The sequence below is a fragment of the Jaculus jaculus genome, chromosome 10 (genome assembly GCF_020740685.1).
Source record: "Jaculus jaculus isolate mJacJac1 chromosome 10, mJacJac1.mat.Y.cur, whole genome shotgun sequence".
NCBI lineage: Eukaryota > Metazoa > Chordata > Mammalia > Rodentia > Dipodidae > Jaculus > Jaculus jaculus.
In genome coordinates, this window is record NC_059111.1 from 88,718,191 (window position 1) to 88,730,712 (window position 12,522).

At 46.8% G+C, this 12,522-nt stretch overlaps 1 protein-coding gene and 1 long non-coding RNA gene across 2 annotated transcripts in view; one reads left to right on the forward strand and one right to left on the reverse strand.

Moving 5' to 3' along the window:
- Window positions 1–12,522, forward strand: part of Snd1 (staphylococcal nuclease and tudor domain containing 1) — a 485,819-nt gene that overhangs the window by 368,935 nt on the left and 104,362 nt on the right. The gene's annotated exons all lie outside the window — the stretch shown is intronic.
- On the reverse strand, window positions 4,768–9,424 carry LOC123464002. Its single transcript, XR_006639294.1, has 3 exons — window positions 9,308–9,424; window positions 8,708–8,751; window positions 4,768–4,935 (listed from the first exon to the last, which is right to left on the reverse strand). It is a non-coding gene; the product is annotated as an uncharacterized LOC123464002 (long non-coding RNA).

A 12,522-nucleotide genomic window follows, 5' to 3' on the forward strand; every position in this document is an offset into this window, starting at 1 on the left:
AATAGGGGTTGTCCCTAAAAGTTTACTTAGAGGACACTGGATGGCTTCCCACTATTCTGATTCAAAAACATATTTAAATAGGAATTGTTTGGAGTGGGTACAGATGGGGGGGGGGGTCCAAGTTCCCAACTGATTTCTGAATGTGTGATTTAGGAAGAGGGTATGTTTACTGCCAGAGCCAAGCAGTGTCCCTTGGTGGTTGAACTATTCCCCATGGTTGTCTTAGTTTCATCTTTTTTAAAAAATGTATTTTATTTATGTATTTGAGAGAGACAGAGAGAGAATGGGCACGCCAGGGCTTCCAGCCACTGCAAACGAACTCCAGATGCGTGCACCCCCTTGTGCATCTGGCTTTTGTGGGTCCTCGAGCGTCAAACCGGGATCCTTTGGCTTTACAGGCAAAATGCCTTAACCGCTAAGCCATCTCTCCAGCCCAGTTTCATCTGTTTTCGAACTTCAAAACTGGACTCAGAATTAGCAGTTAACCAACTTTTTTGACTGTGAGGTCCATCTATGTTAAATACAGCAAATACTCCTTGTTTTTCATTGCATTGCGTTTAAAAGATTGTGTGGGTTCCAGTGGACAGACTAGAGTTGAGTGGTCCTGCAAATCAAGACAGGAAATGAAGCTGAGATGTGGTTGCCTTTGACCTGAAGAGAGTATGGCAGCCTGACCTGGGCTACAGAGTAGGAAGGACAAGGTAGAACAGACCCCAGAATAGCGCAAGAGAGTTTGAACATAGGGAACATTGTTACCTGGAAATAGAGAGGATGAAGTTGTCCTTTTGGGGGGGGGGGGCTTGTGATAAAAAGGATTGGTGATGTCAGTTTTGACACTTTCCGTGTAAAGTGCCCATGGACGTTTTCAGGTGTAGTTTAATTCAGTATAAAGTCAAAAGTGAAGATTAAAGCCTTTGAGAACCATCATCTTGTAGTGGAATTGGAAGCTGATTGATTGACTGTGATTGCCCACAGACAGGGCTTGGAGGGACATGCAGCCCAGAATAGTCACTGTGAAGCTCCAAATCCTCAGAACAGCCCAGAGAAAAGGACAGGATCAGAAGGCAGAGGCCAGAGGATGTGGAAGTGGGAGGGGCCCAGGAGATAAGGTTCACAAAGAAGCCAAAACAAGGGCAGTGTGGGACAAAGACACACCCTTGAGAGGAAAAGGCTTTGAAGCAACCTGAGGACAGATGTCCAGGGGCTCCAGACGCCAGCCCCGTTGCCCTCTTCCCCACTTTTCCTCTGTAACCCTCCTCCAGTTCTTTATTGTCTAGATCTGTGCTGTTCTTTCATGGTGAGTGGGGTCCATTCTCACGAGAAGCCAGTACTCCCGTTCTCATGGCTGCCCAAAATATAGCTTATTAGATCATTTTCATTTGTCTAGTGAGAGGCCACTAAATGGCTAGTTTTTTTTTAATTCCTTTTTTTTTTGGTTAGGCAGGCCTGAATTGAGGGATCCTTTCCCCTCAACATTTTGGGGTGCCCTCTCACCAAGGAAGCCTGTGCTTTGCCATTATGTTTTGCCTGCCTTGAGAATCCAGCTCTGTGAAGTCTCGGGGGCAGCAAGCAGTGCCGCCTGTCAGGAAGCGCCACTGTCCTCCAGCCGCCGAGGTGGTTTCTCCCCTTACAGAAGATGTGCGTGTGCTGGCGGGGAAGAGCTGCCCAAGTGAGGGTTAGCAAAGATGATTTGTGTGGAGTTATTTTGAGACCCCAGGGGAAGGAATGGCAGCCAAACCCTGCAATATTTTAAACCATATCACTCATCTACAGAGATTAATACATTACAGCATTTTTGCAAGAACGCTGGAAAAGGGAAATATGAATGTTAGCACCCCAGCAAATTATAAATGCCAGCCCTCTCCTTCCATACAATGTGACTTCCATGGCTTGGGTCTGTCAGTTTTTACTCAGTGCTGCCTACCCTGCAAAGATACCTAGTGGGCTTTGTTTTGGAGGGTTGTCCTGGAAGAGTGATTTAGTGGCCCTCTCATTTCCATATGTGAGGAAAGTGCATTTCTGAATAGCAGTCTAGAATACTAACATTACATCCCTTACAAAGCATTCACATCTCAGGCTGGAGAGATGGTTCAGCGGTTAAAGGTGCTTGCTTTCAATGCCTGATGACCTAAGTTCAATTCCCCCAGTATCCACATAAAGCAGCACAAAGTAGCATATGCACTTGAAGTTCCTTTGTAGCAACAGGAGCCTCTGGTGTGCCCATACACTCTATCGCTTTCTTTCTCTTTCTGCCTGCCTTTTCTCTGTCACTCTGTATTCAAGTAAATGAATGAATGAATGAATATTAACAAGGAATTCACATCTCCTCTAATTCCTCACAAACAACTGTCTGCTAAGGCAAGGTAAATTTTAGAACATTGCCAGATGAGTGACATTAGGGGCGACAGTCTCCATATGAAGCACTTCTCTTGTTTTTGTTTTTCTCATGGCTGTTAGGCTGTGGAATTTGCCTCACTACCGATCTCCCACCGCCACACACACTCTTGCTAATGGCTGTCTGCTTAGCCGTTCAGGAGCTAGTGTCTCCTAGGAGGGCTGCCTGACATGAAAAAGGCCCACAACCCCCCTCCTAGGTTCACAGTTCTATAGCCTGAGCATTTCTTGTATCCAGAGATCTAATTGCCTTCTGACCTGGAGGGTTCCATTTGGCCGGGGGGGGGGGGGGGGGGTGTCTGTCCAGGCAATTGATAGGTTACAAAGGGCAGAGCTCAGAAACAAAGAACCCTGTCCAGGGCTGGCCACTTTTATTCTGTCTGGTTTTATATTCGCAGAGAACATACCATTAATTGCTTTCATGACAAAATCTACAGAAATAAAGATATGTCAAATAGGCAGTCACAAGCACATTGCTTTCCCAAATCCCCCAAAGCTCCTACAAGGACCTGTAGCCTGTGTTTTTTCTTGTACCTGAGGGGCACTCCTCAGCACCAGGCGTAGTGGGAGGACACAGGCACACTTCCGGGGAAGCAGTGCATTTTACCTGCATGTAAGCATGAGTGTGAGAGAGGTCAAGGCAGGGCTGGATCCCCTGTCTGCATCGCTGAGGAGCCAGTAACCACGGTCTAGCAGCCATCAGCCAGAGTCATTTCCTTCCGCCTGTGGGGGTCACATGCATGGAAAGAGAACAAAGAACACAAGGAGAAGGTCCAAACCAGCAGAATCCAGCCATGTGTGCAGGATGGTGACAGGGAGCGGGCACGCCCCACAGGGCCAGCATAGTTGTGCCTAAGAGGTGGCCCGTCCCCTTCTCCCAGCCATGAGACTTGATGTCCTGTGAGCAAAGTTGAACATCCAGCTATGGCCGTCTCTGCTCAACTCCAAACACGCTCACTGAGCATCCTTATGGCAGGTGGGCACAACCTGGCCTCTCGTTTTCTGAGTGACCAGGGACATTGTGACAGCTGCTGTCTGGTCCTTTAGGCTCCTCTCCTGCATGTGATTTTAGTCCCGGGTGAGGCTGCTGCCATTTCTTCAACCCCTCCCTCCTCGCCTCCCTCCTTCTCTTCTCTGCCCTCCGTGGGTGAGTGAGCACATGCATACGTGCACTCATGCATGTCTTCTCCCTCCCTCCCCCTCTTTCTAACTCTCACTCACGCACGCACTCTTTGGCTACCTTCAGCCCAGACACCACTATCAAGGCACAGTCTCCACTGAGAGGTGTGCTCAGGAAGCTTTGCTCCCCACACCTTCCTAGATGCACCACAGCCACTTCCTGGCCTGCCCCTGCTTCTTTTTTTTTTTTTTAATATTTTTTGTTCATTTTTTATTTATATATTTGAGAGCGACAGACACAGAGAGAAAGACAGATAGAGGGAGAGAGAGAGAATGGGCGCACCAGGGCTTCCAGCCTCTGCAAACAAACTCCAGACGCGTGCACCCCCTTGTGCATCTGGCTAACGTGGGACCTGGGGAAGCGAGCCTCGGACCGGGGTCCTTAGGCTTCACAGGCAAGCGCTTAACCGCTAAGCCATCTCTCCAGCCCCCTGCTTCTTAAGTGTCTTAATTTTTGACAAACTTCCACCCTGCAGCAGTGAGTCTTCTCGGGCAGTCTTCTGGTGGGTGACAGGCGCAGCCCCGTGGCTCAAGTCAGTCCCGCCCAAGGGGCTGCAGCCCTTCCTTCTTTTCCCACTTTCCAACCGAAGCTTTGCATCTAGCAACACAGTTAAATCCTGGCACACTGGTGCCCTGTTGCTCCTTGTGATGGAGCTGAAAGCCTTACGAAGTGGACACTATGCCTGCCCTGAGCACTGGCCATGGTGGCAGCTGACGTGGTCTGTCTCTACAGTGTTGTTGGATCTCAGGAAAGTAAAGGAGGCAGAGAGCCTTTTCTTTCTCCCTCAGTTCTTCCAAGTGGGGGACGTCATTACTTCAGTAGCTCAGTCCTTCGCTGAATTCTGCAGTGGATCCTGGCTGGTGGTTTGGACTTACTGTTCCTTTTTATCCCTGGAGCAGGTGAATGAGAGAAAGAAATGGATAGGCTGCTTGTCGCAACACCACCAGGGTCTCCTCAGTGTCTGGGCCTGCTGCTGAGAAACTGAGAATGGAAATGGGCTAGAAAGGGGGCAGTGGAGTCTAGAAAGCTCCCTCATAGAAACTCCCTCAGCTGGGGGAGTCCTCCTTGCCTGGAGTGGAGGTTTGAAGGTCTAGTCACAGGAGAGGATACTGTGCTGTCTCCTCCATCCCCCTCTCCCGAAAGCAGCGCATCTCTGTCGAAGCTTCTGAGGTTGGCTCTCAGTGGTGCCAGGAGGTGGTTGCTCCCCACTGAACACTCATACTCCCTTTTAAACCTTTTTAATCATCCAGAAAGATATTTCCAGGTGGAAGACTTCCTTCATATCATGTAGGTTTAAAGAGGAAAAAGGGATAGTAGGGAATCAAAACTCTTGTCTCATGAGGACCTTGGGGATGTTCATCCTAGAGAAAATAAGACATGAGGATGAGAAAAAATAGATGTTGTGTCTTCAAATATTTGAAGGGCTGTCAGGTGGGTAATGGATGTTTTATATGGTCCCAAGGAATTACACCAAGTCTTACAGGGCCTAGAATGTCAGCTTGTTGAGTTCTGATTTTATTTGGTAAAGTCTAGGAAGCTGCTCAGGGTTTTGTGCAGAGCATGAGCTTCGGGAAAATTATTCTGGTAGCTATGTGTATAAAGAATCAGTATAGGGGGAAATGAAGGGCAGGCAGGGAGACCAGAAGATTCTTGGCCAGAAGTCAAAATAGTCTGAACAGCAGACTTATTTTGAGATCGAGGACAAGAGTTGTGGAGGTGAAGTGAGTGGAATCATTAGGGCCCATCAGCGGTTCGTGTGGGTGAAGTAGAGAAGAAGCCACAAGAGGTGTTTTCAGTCTGGGAAGGTAGCAGTGCTGAACCTGGAGCGCGAGCCAGCAAAGGAGATTGAGAAGGAGGAAGAGTTTGATTTAGGTACACTGAATTTGGTGTACTGTCCACTCTAGGGAAGACCGCTATCAGACATTTGGAATGGAGTCTAGAGCTCAAAGGATAATTCAGGATTTTTTGTCTCTGCTACTGCACGATTACCATGATGGAAAGATGAGGATGACGGGATAGTGCCGAAGGTCAAAAGAAACTTGCCTGGACACAACTGAGCATGGAAGGAGGACTGGGGAAGGGCTAAAAGGAAACTAAGGAAGGAAGAACCCCGCCGAGGGGCTGACTAGGGCAGGAGAACCTCTCAGTGCTGTTAGTAGAAAGACAGCCCGATGAGGAGCTTTAGGAGCAAGGCCTTGTGTATGAAAGGTGTAACAGAAAGCAAGGAACCAGATACGGTGTTTGCGGGATGCATGTTCAGGATTTGAGCTTACGGGATGCCTGTTCAAAATTGTGGCTTATAGTTGCACGATTTGCACAGGGAAATGAGAGTCAGAATAAGAGAGAGCAGTGATCTCAGTGCATGGCATGGGCCTCAAAGGACAGACACCTCCAGTCAATCTGTCATCTGTCTCAACCTTTAAGCATGTTTTCTTCTTGTGTACTTTCTAAATTATGTGATCATAAGGGTTTTTTGATATTTTTACTACTGGTGTAATCTATGGCATTCTTTTTTTGTTTCATTTTTGGTGTGTGTATGTGTGTGTGTGTGTAAAGAGAAAGTATTGTGGTATGTGATGTGATTTTTTGGGGGGGAGGGAGGGGGTTTGAGGTAGGGTTTTCCTCTAGTCCAGGCTGACCTGGAATTTACTATGGAGTCTCAGGGTACCCTCAAACTCACGATGATCCTCCTGTCTCTGCCTCCCTGGTGCTGGGAGTAAAGGTGTGTACCACCACGCCCCATCTGGTGTGATTTTTGTGGTGTATGTACACATGCGTATGCAGATGTATATACCCTATACGAATGCTTGCAGAAGCCAGGGAAACTTCTGGGATTCTGCCTGTTTCCTTGAAATGGAGTCTCTTCCTCAACCCAGAGCTGCCATTTCTGTCTTTTTTTTTTTTTTTTTTTTCTCTCAGCAAGCCCATCTCCACCCCATGCAGGACTGACAGACAAGCATGGTCATGTCCTAATCTATGGTATTCTTGGCTGGCACCTGTTCTGATTTCTAATTCTGGGGAACTGAACTCTCTCCCTTGCCTGAATTGTTTTGTTTACAGCAGGTAATATCCTTGAGAGCAAGAGTTGGCAAACTTTTCTGTCAAGGGCTAGACAGTAAATAATTTAGACCTTGCAGGCCTTATGTTCTCTCTCAGAACTATTCAAAGCTGTCCTTGTACCTTGAAAACAGCCACAGACAGCAAGTGGGTGTGACTACCTTCCAGCAAAGCTTCACCTAAGGACCCTGAAATCTGACTATTGTCTCAGCCGTTCAAAAATGTGAAAATCGGGCTGGAGAGATGGCTTAGCGGTTAAGCGCTCGCCTGTGAAGCCTAAGGACCCCGGTTCGAGGCTCGGTTCCCCAGGTCCCATGTTAGGCAGATGTACAAAGGGGCGCACGCGTCTGGAGTTCGTTTGCAGAGGCTGGAAGCCCTGGCGCGCCCATTCTCTCTCTCTCTCCTTCTATCTGTCTTTCTCTCTGTCTCTGTCGCTCTCAAATAAATAAATAAATTTTAAAAAATGTGAAAATCATGACTTAGTTTGCAAGTTGTACAGTCCAGATGGTGGGAAGGCTTAGCTCTGTTGACCTCTGCTTTGGAATATGATAACTGAAAAAGAAAAGCAAACACAAAGCCAGGCACTGTGGCAGAGCCCGTAATCCCAGCACCCAGGAAGGGGATCCATGAGGATTGTGCATCCCCAGGTAGCCTAGGCTACCAAGGGAGTCCATGCCTCAAGGAACGGAAGAGGACATTATTCTTCTCCCACAATTTACGTTACCAGGACAACATGGTCTGTGTGACCAGGATCAGCCTGCGCTCTTTGAGAACCTTGGCTCCTGAGCACTCCTTTGCTCCTCTTCCTGTTTACTTCCTTCCTTTCCTTGGCTCTTGGTAAATTAGGTAAGATAAGGGACTCGGCGTGTGTCAGTGCACAGATTCTTTTATTCACTCTCTCCATATGTGGGACCTTAGTATTCCTGACAGTAGCTGTTTTTCTGCCCCGGTTCCACTAGCTGAGTATACTAATTTCCAGACATTTTGGAATGCACTTGCCTCAGGAGGAGGAGCCCAGAGCAATTTTCCTTGAGTGAAAGCTCAAGAAAGGCAGTACTTTGGAAGTACGCTCAACACATTTCTAAACCATTTTGTTCGAATAACACAACACAGCTTGGTTTAGAAAAGTCACTCTAAATTTATGCAAGTAAGTAGCTTTTACATTTGGCTGCCAGGTGTGTGCCACAATACCTTCTGGAAGCCTGTGCTTGCAAGAGCCACATGGGTATTTCCTGTGGTTTTTCTCCCCACCCTGAACCGATCGCTCTCCAAACCTGGCTTCTAGATTCAAACTGTTCCCTTCATCAATTAACATGGAATAAAAGAGTCCAAGATGGGGAGCTCCTTGGTACCGGAAATAAAAGAGGGAAAAAAATAAATCTAAATTCTGTTTGATTCAAAGATAAAATTTCATGTTTAAAATAAGTCAGTACAAGCAAAGTTGAGGTTCTCATAGAAACCGACTCCCCCTCCTGGCTCCAATGCAGGGTGTCGTTCTGGTATTCTGTCGCCACAGCCTGTTACATAAAAGACAGAGCCTTTGGGATTCTTCTTGTCATTTGAAAGGGCAACATGGCCCTACGTTTTGACCTCAGAATTCATTGTTTTCTGCTTGCTAATGGGAAGATGCGGACAGTGAAGGCAGGGCATCTTGGAAGATGCAGTTCTTCCTGTGCCAGGTGTTCTGCTGCCAGCCGACGGGAGCAGCTGCCCAGAGCCTGCCACCTCCAGTCCTCTTCCCTGCCACACCTCTGAGACTGCCTGGCCATGCTCTTGGGGTGCCTCAGGAAGTGAAAGGCTTTGTTAATCAGAGAAATTTTTTTTCTCTTTAAAAATCATTGTCTTCTAATCTTGCTTTGCAGTGGGGAGAATTATAAAAGGTTATTCCAGTGCGGGCCTGACTGTTAGCTGCTATGCCTGCTCCATCTGCATGGCTTTCTCCCTTTGGGGAGCCATTCTTTGGTGTCTAAAGCTAACTGTAACTTTGGAGAAGCCGTTACTGCCCACCAGACTGAGAATGAGAAGCCCAGCATCAGGCCTGTATGCCAGCCCTTCCTGTCTCCCACTCCCACTTACCATGGTCAGTGATTCAGCATTTAACACACGTTCACCTTGAAGTCCTGGAAAAAAAAGTGTTACTAGAATTTCTCATTAATTCTCCAAGTGGTAACTCTTATTGCATACAGAATTCAGGAACGGAGATTGATGTAACAGGTTTGTCGTATCTAGTTCTGCCAGTCTGTCTTCCTTCTGGTATTCATGTACGAACAATGACTGAGCATCTATGTGTGCCCGATACCAGAGATGGACATGAAGCTGGTATATCCCTTACCTCAAGTGACTGTACAGTGAGGGTCTGCTGACAACCTAACGACATCTGTTCCGACCTCTGCAGCAGAAACCGAAAGCATGTGTAACAGCCCAGCACTGCACTAGCGCTCCCCGGCTCCCTGCCCTTCACCCTCCTTCCTTCACGAGGAGGCAGAGTTCTCACCATATTGTGAAGATTCCATCTGATTGTCCCTGTGCCCAATTAACTTCAGTCCTTGGTCTTTCAACAAATGCATCAAACATCACAAAATCAGAACCTAATAAAAGTCTCTCCTAAAAAACTATGAACTAAAAACAGCTCATTCTTAGCTCCTGCCCAGTTCCGACTCCCTTGACTATAATTACCTGAGATGTTTGATCCCTTTAATTAGGATTCCTTCATTCTTCTTTTATCCCTTTATTCTGATCATTGAAAAGGCTTTAGCAGTGGCATGTTCCAAAATTGGCCCACAAGATGCTACCTTCCCTGAGGAAACACAGTAGAGGTTTAAAGAACAAGTGAGAGAATAAAGAATTTAGGCAAAGCAAAATCCTGATTTTATTTCTGAACCTTTTAATATAAATGGAGGATGACGACCACATAGAATTAACTCTTAGGACCAGGACAGGGGCAGCAGACTGTCATCTAGTGCAGTACTGTCATCCCTGGTATCTTAAGACCCTATGCAAAAGTGCTGTCAAGTTTTCCAGATGGAAGACTAACACAGCCGCCCCCCCAACCAAAGGAATTGTCAAGGATAAAGCAAGATAGTGCCTACCCCATTTACCTCTCTTTTTGGATCATTTTAGGAAGATGAAAACATGGGTGACAAGTGTGATGACTTGAAGTTCTCAATTGCTAACATATTATTGACAGTCGTTGCAACTTAAGACCTCTGAATTGTTGTAACACCTGTGAGCAAAATGTGAGAGCAAGCATTTAGTGCATGCGATGGGTTACAGTTCTGAAAACCAACAACTTGAACTGATTTACTTTTTGAGTGATAACCACATTCCTTAAAATTCAGCAGGTGGCCTGCCTGCCTGTGTCTGTCATGTTGATGAGTGAGTCTTTGTTCTTGGTGTTTAGGAAGGAATCACTATGTCTACAAGTACTGCTTCTCTGGGCCTTAAACACACAGTGTAAGAGCTGTGCTCTATGTGTACAGGATTTTTTTTTTTCACTTTCACTTATTGGTGAAGAGAAAGGTGGCAGGGAAAGTACAGAAATGGAACTAATTGAATCTGGGGGTGAAAACGCTGCGGAGAGCCCGTGGATTATAAATTGAGTAGCTGCAGCAGCAGGAACCCTATTGGAGGGCAGTCATCGTGACAGGGAGCTTATTTTGGTGTTCTCTCTGCGCCTTGCCTTGTCCTTGACAGTTCCCTCTGGGGGCCCTGTGTACAGCAGGAAGGGAGAGGTGGTCATAGTTTCCCATCCAGAATTCGATGCTCTCCTGCCTAGGGTCTTACACACTAGAGATGCGGATGGCCCCTAGATGCGACAGTCAGCTGCCCATGGCTCATGCCCATTCTAAAAGTCCCCCCAGAACCACTGTTCTGTCTCCCACATAGTTTGAGCAACAGAAATTTTGTTGAAATGGCAGGGAGTACTACTTCGAGAGGTTTTTTTGTTCCCTTATTGAATTTTTAAAATTTTTTTACTGGCATATATAGAATGTATTTTGATCGCAGTCCCCGCCCCTTACTTCCTTTTGTCTATCTCCCTTCCACTGAACCCCTTCTTTCCATTTAGTCCCCCTTCTACACCGACGCCCTTTCCTTGCTTTTTTTGCCCTCCTCCATCATCCATGATGGTATGTTGATAGAGCGGGTAATGACAGTCACCATTCCTAAGCACTCCCCCATCCGCTGGCTCTGAAGTTCTTTCCGCCCACTCTTCCCCAGTGCCCCCTGGACCTTGGAAGCTTTGGCTTTGGTGGAGATGTCTCATCTAGGGCTGAGCACTCAGTAATCACTTACTCTGAACACTGATGAGATTTGAGTCTCCCCAGCAGTATTTAGACCTGAATGTTATCAAGGAAATCATTACCTAAATGTGGAAATAAAGTCACAGTTCAGCGGTGGGTGTGGGCTGCTTTCATTGTCAGCAGAGGGGTGGACAGAATGACTGACTACCTTTCAGCTTTAGAATTCAATGACATTTTCCCTGCCATTGGAAACTTATTTATAACCCAGTAGTCATTCCCACAGTGCTTTTCCTATATTTTGTCCATATTTTCTTTCCCCTAATAATTATACCGCCCTGCTTTCACCGTGTCGCCCTCGTTGTCACTGCTTAGCTGAGCTGTGCCGACTTAGCACACCTTTTACCCTCGCTTTAAAGGCAGCCCCCCCCCCTTCCGCCCTGGGTAATTTCCCTGCTCTCGTGAAGTGTGCTCCAGTTTCCTGCATCTCCTTGTGGCTACACTAGCTTTCAGCACCGATCACGGGTCATGCATAGGAATTGTTCCCTACATCTATTGTGTTGAAAGTTAAACATCCCTGTCGTGTCCCAGGTGGGGTCTCAGATGTTGCCGCTCAGATTAGAGCATTTGATCTATGGATTTAAACTGTGTTGTCAACTGGGCCACTTTAGAGACCAGCAGATACCTAAGTGTGGCTTTGCTATGTTTCTCATTCTTGGAAGTGTTATGTGAAAGTGGGAGAATGGGCTGTATATAGTTAAGGGTGCTCTGTGCCCCTCTCCAGATATTTACAACACCTCTGTCGTCCAAATGGATCAGTTTAGGCCTCCTTAGGGTCTACAGCTCTGACAATTCATTAACCATTTCTGTTTCTGTATTTCACTTACTTGTTTTCCACAGTATTTTTCACTAGTATTCATTCAGCACTTCTTGAGGATTGGCATTGTTGCTGCCAGTATTGGGTGTTAGGCAGCATATAGGGTTAGAAAAGAATAAAATCTGCATATGGCACGGTGCCTACCTTCAAAGCAATTTCTGTGTTAGTTTTAGTTTTATTTCAGTTGTTACGACTCATGGTAGTGGTAGTTGTGAAGGGAGAAGGCAGAGTTATGGAAGCATCCATGAAAATCTTCAAGGATCCCTGGTCTATCAGGTGTCACAGATCCTGGAAGCTAGAGGGTGCATCTGGGTCTGAAATGTCCGGGGAGCTCCAGGGTTAATGCAGGGCACCTCAATGCTTAGTGCCTCCCTCCTCCGGCTCCCCAGTGGGCTTGTGTTTTACACACAGTACAGTTCCAGTTCCAGAAGAATAATCGTATTGGCTCAACTGGTCTCTATTATTTCTAGTAGGACAGAGCTTTTTTCTTAGAGCTTGCCTGACTAGAGACTGAACATCCATGAATCAGATGTATACTGCTGCATCTGTCCATCCCCCTTTTTATTCCACATTCTGCTTCTCCATATTCCCATTCCCAGGTGTGGAGAAGGGAGAGAAGAGAAGCCAACATCATGTGCTAGAAGACATGGTAGCCTGAGGGAGGTAGCGTGGTGAGCCCCCTGATTGATGCTGCTGTATTTGGCCTGTAGTCTCCCAGATGGGCATGCATCTGCCTAACGTACTCCAGTTCTCTAACACATGTCAACGTGCTACAA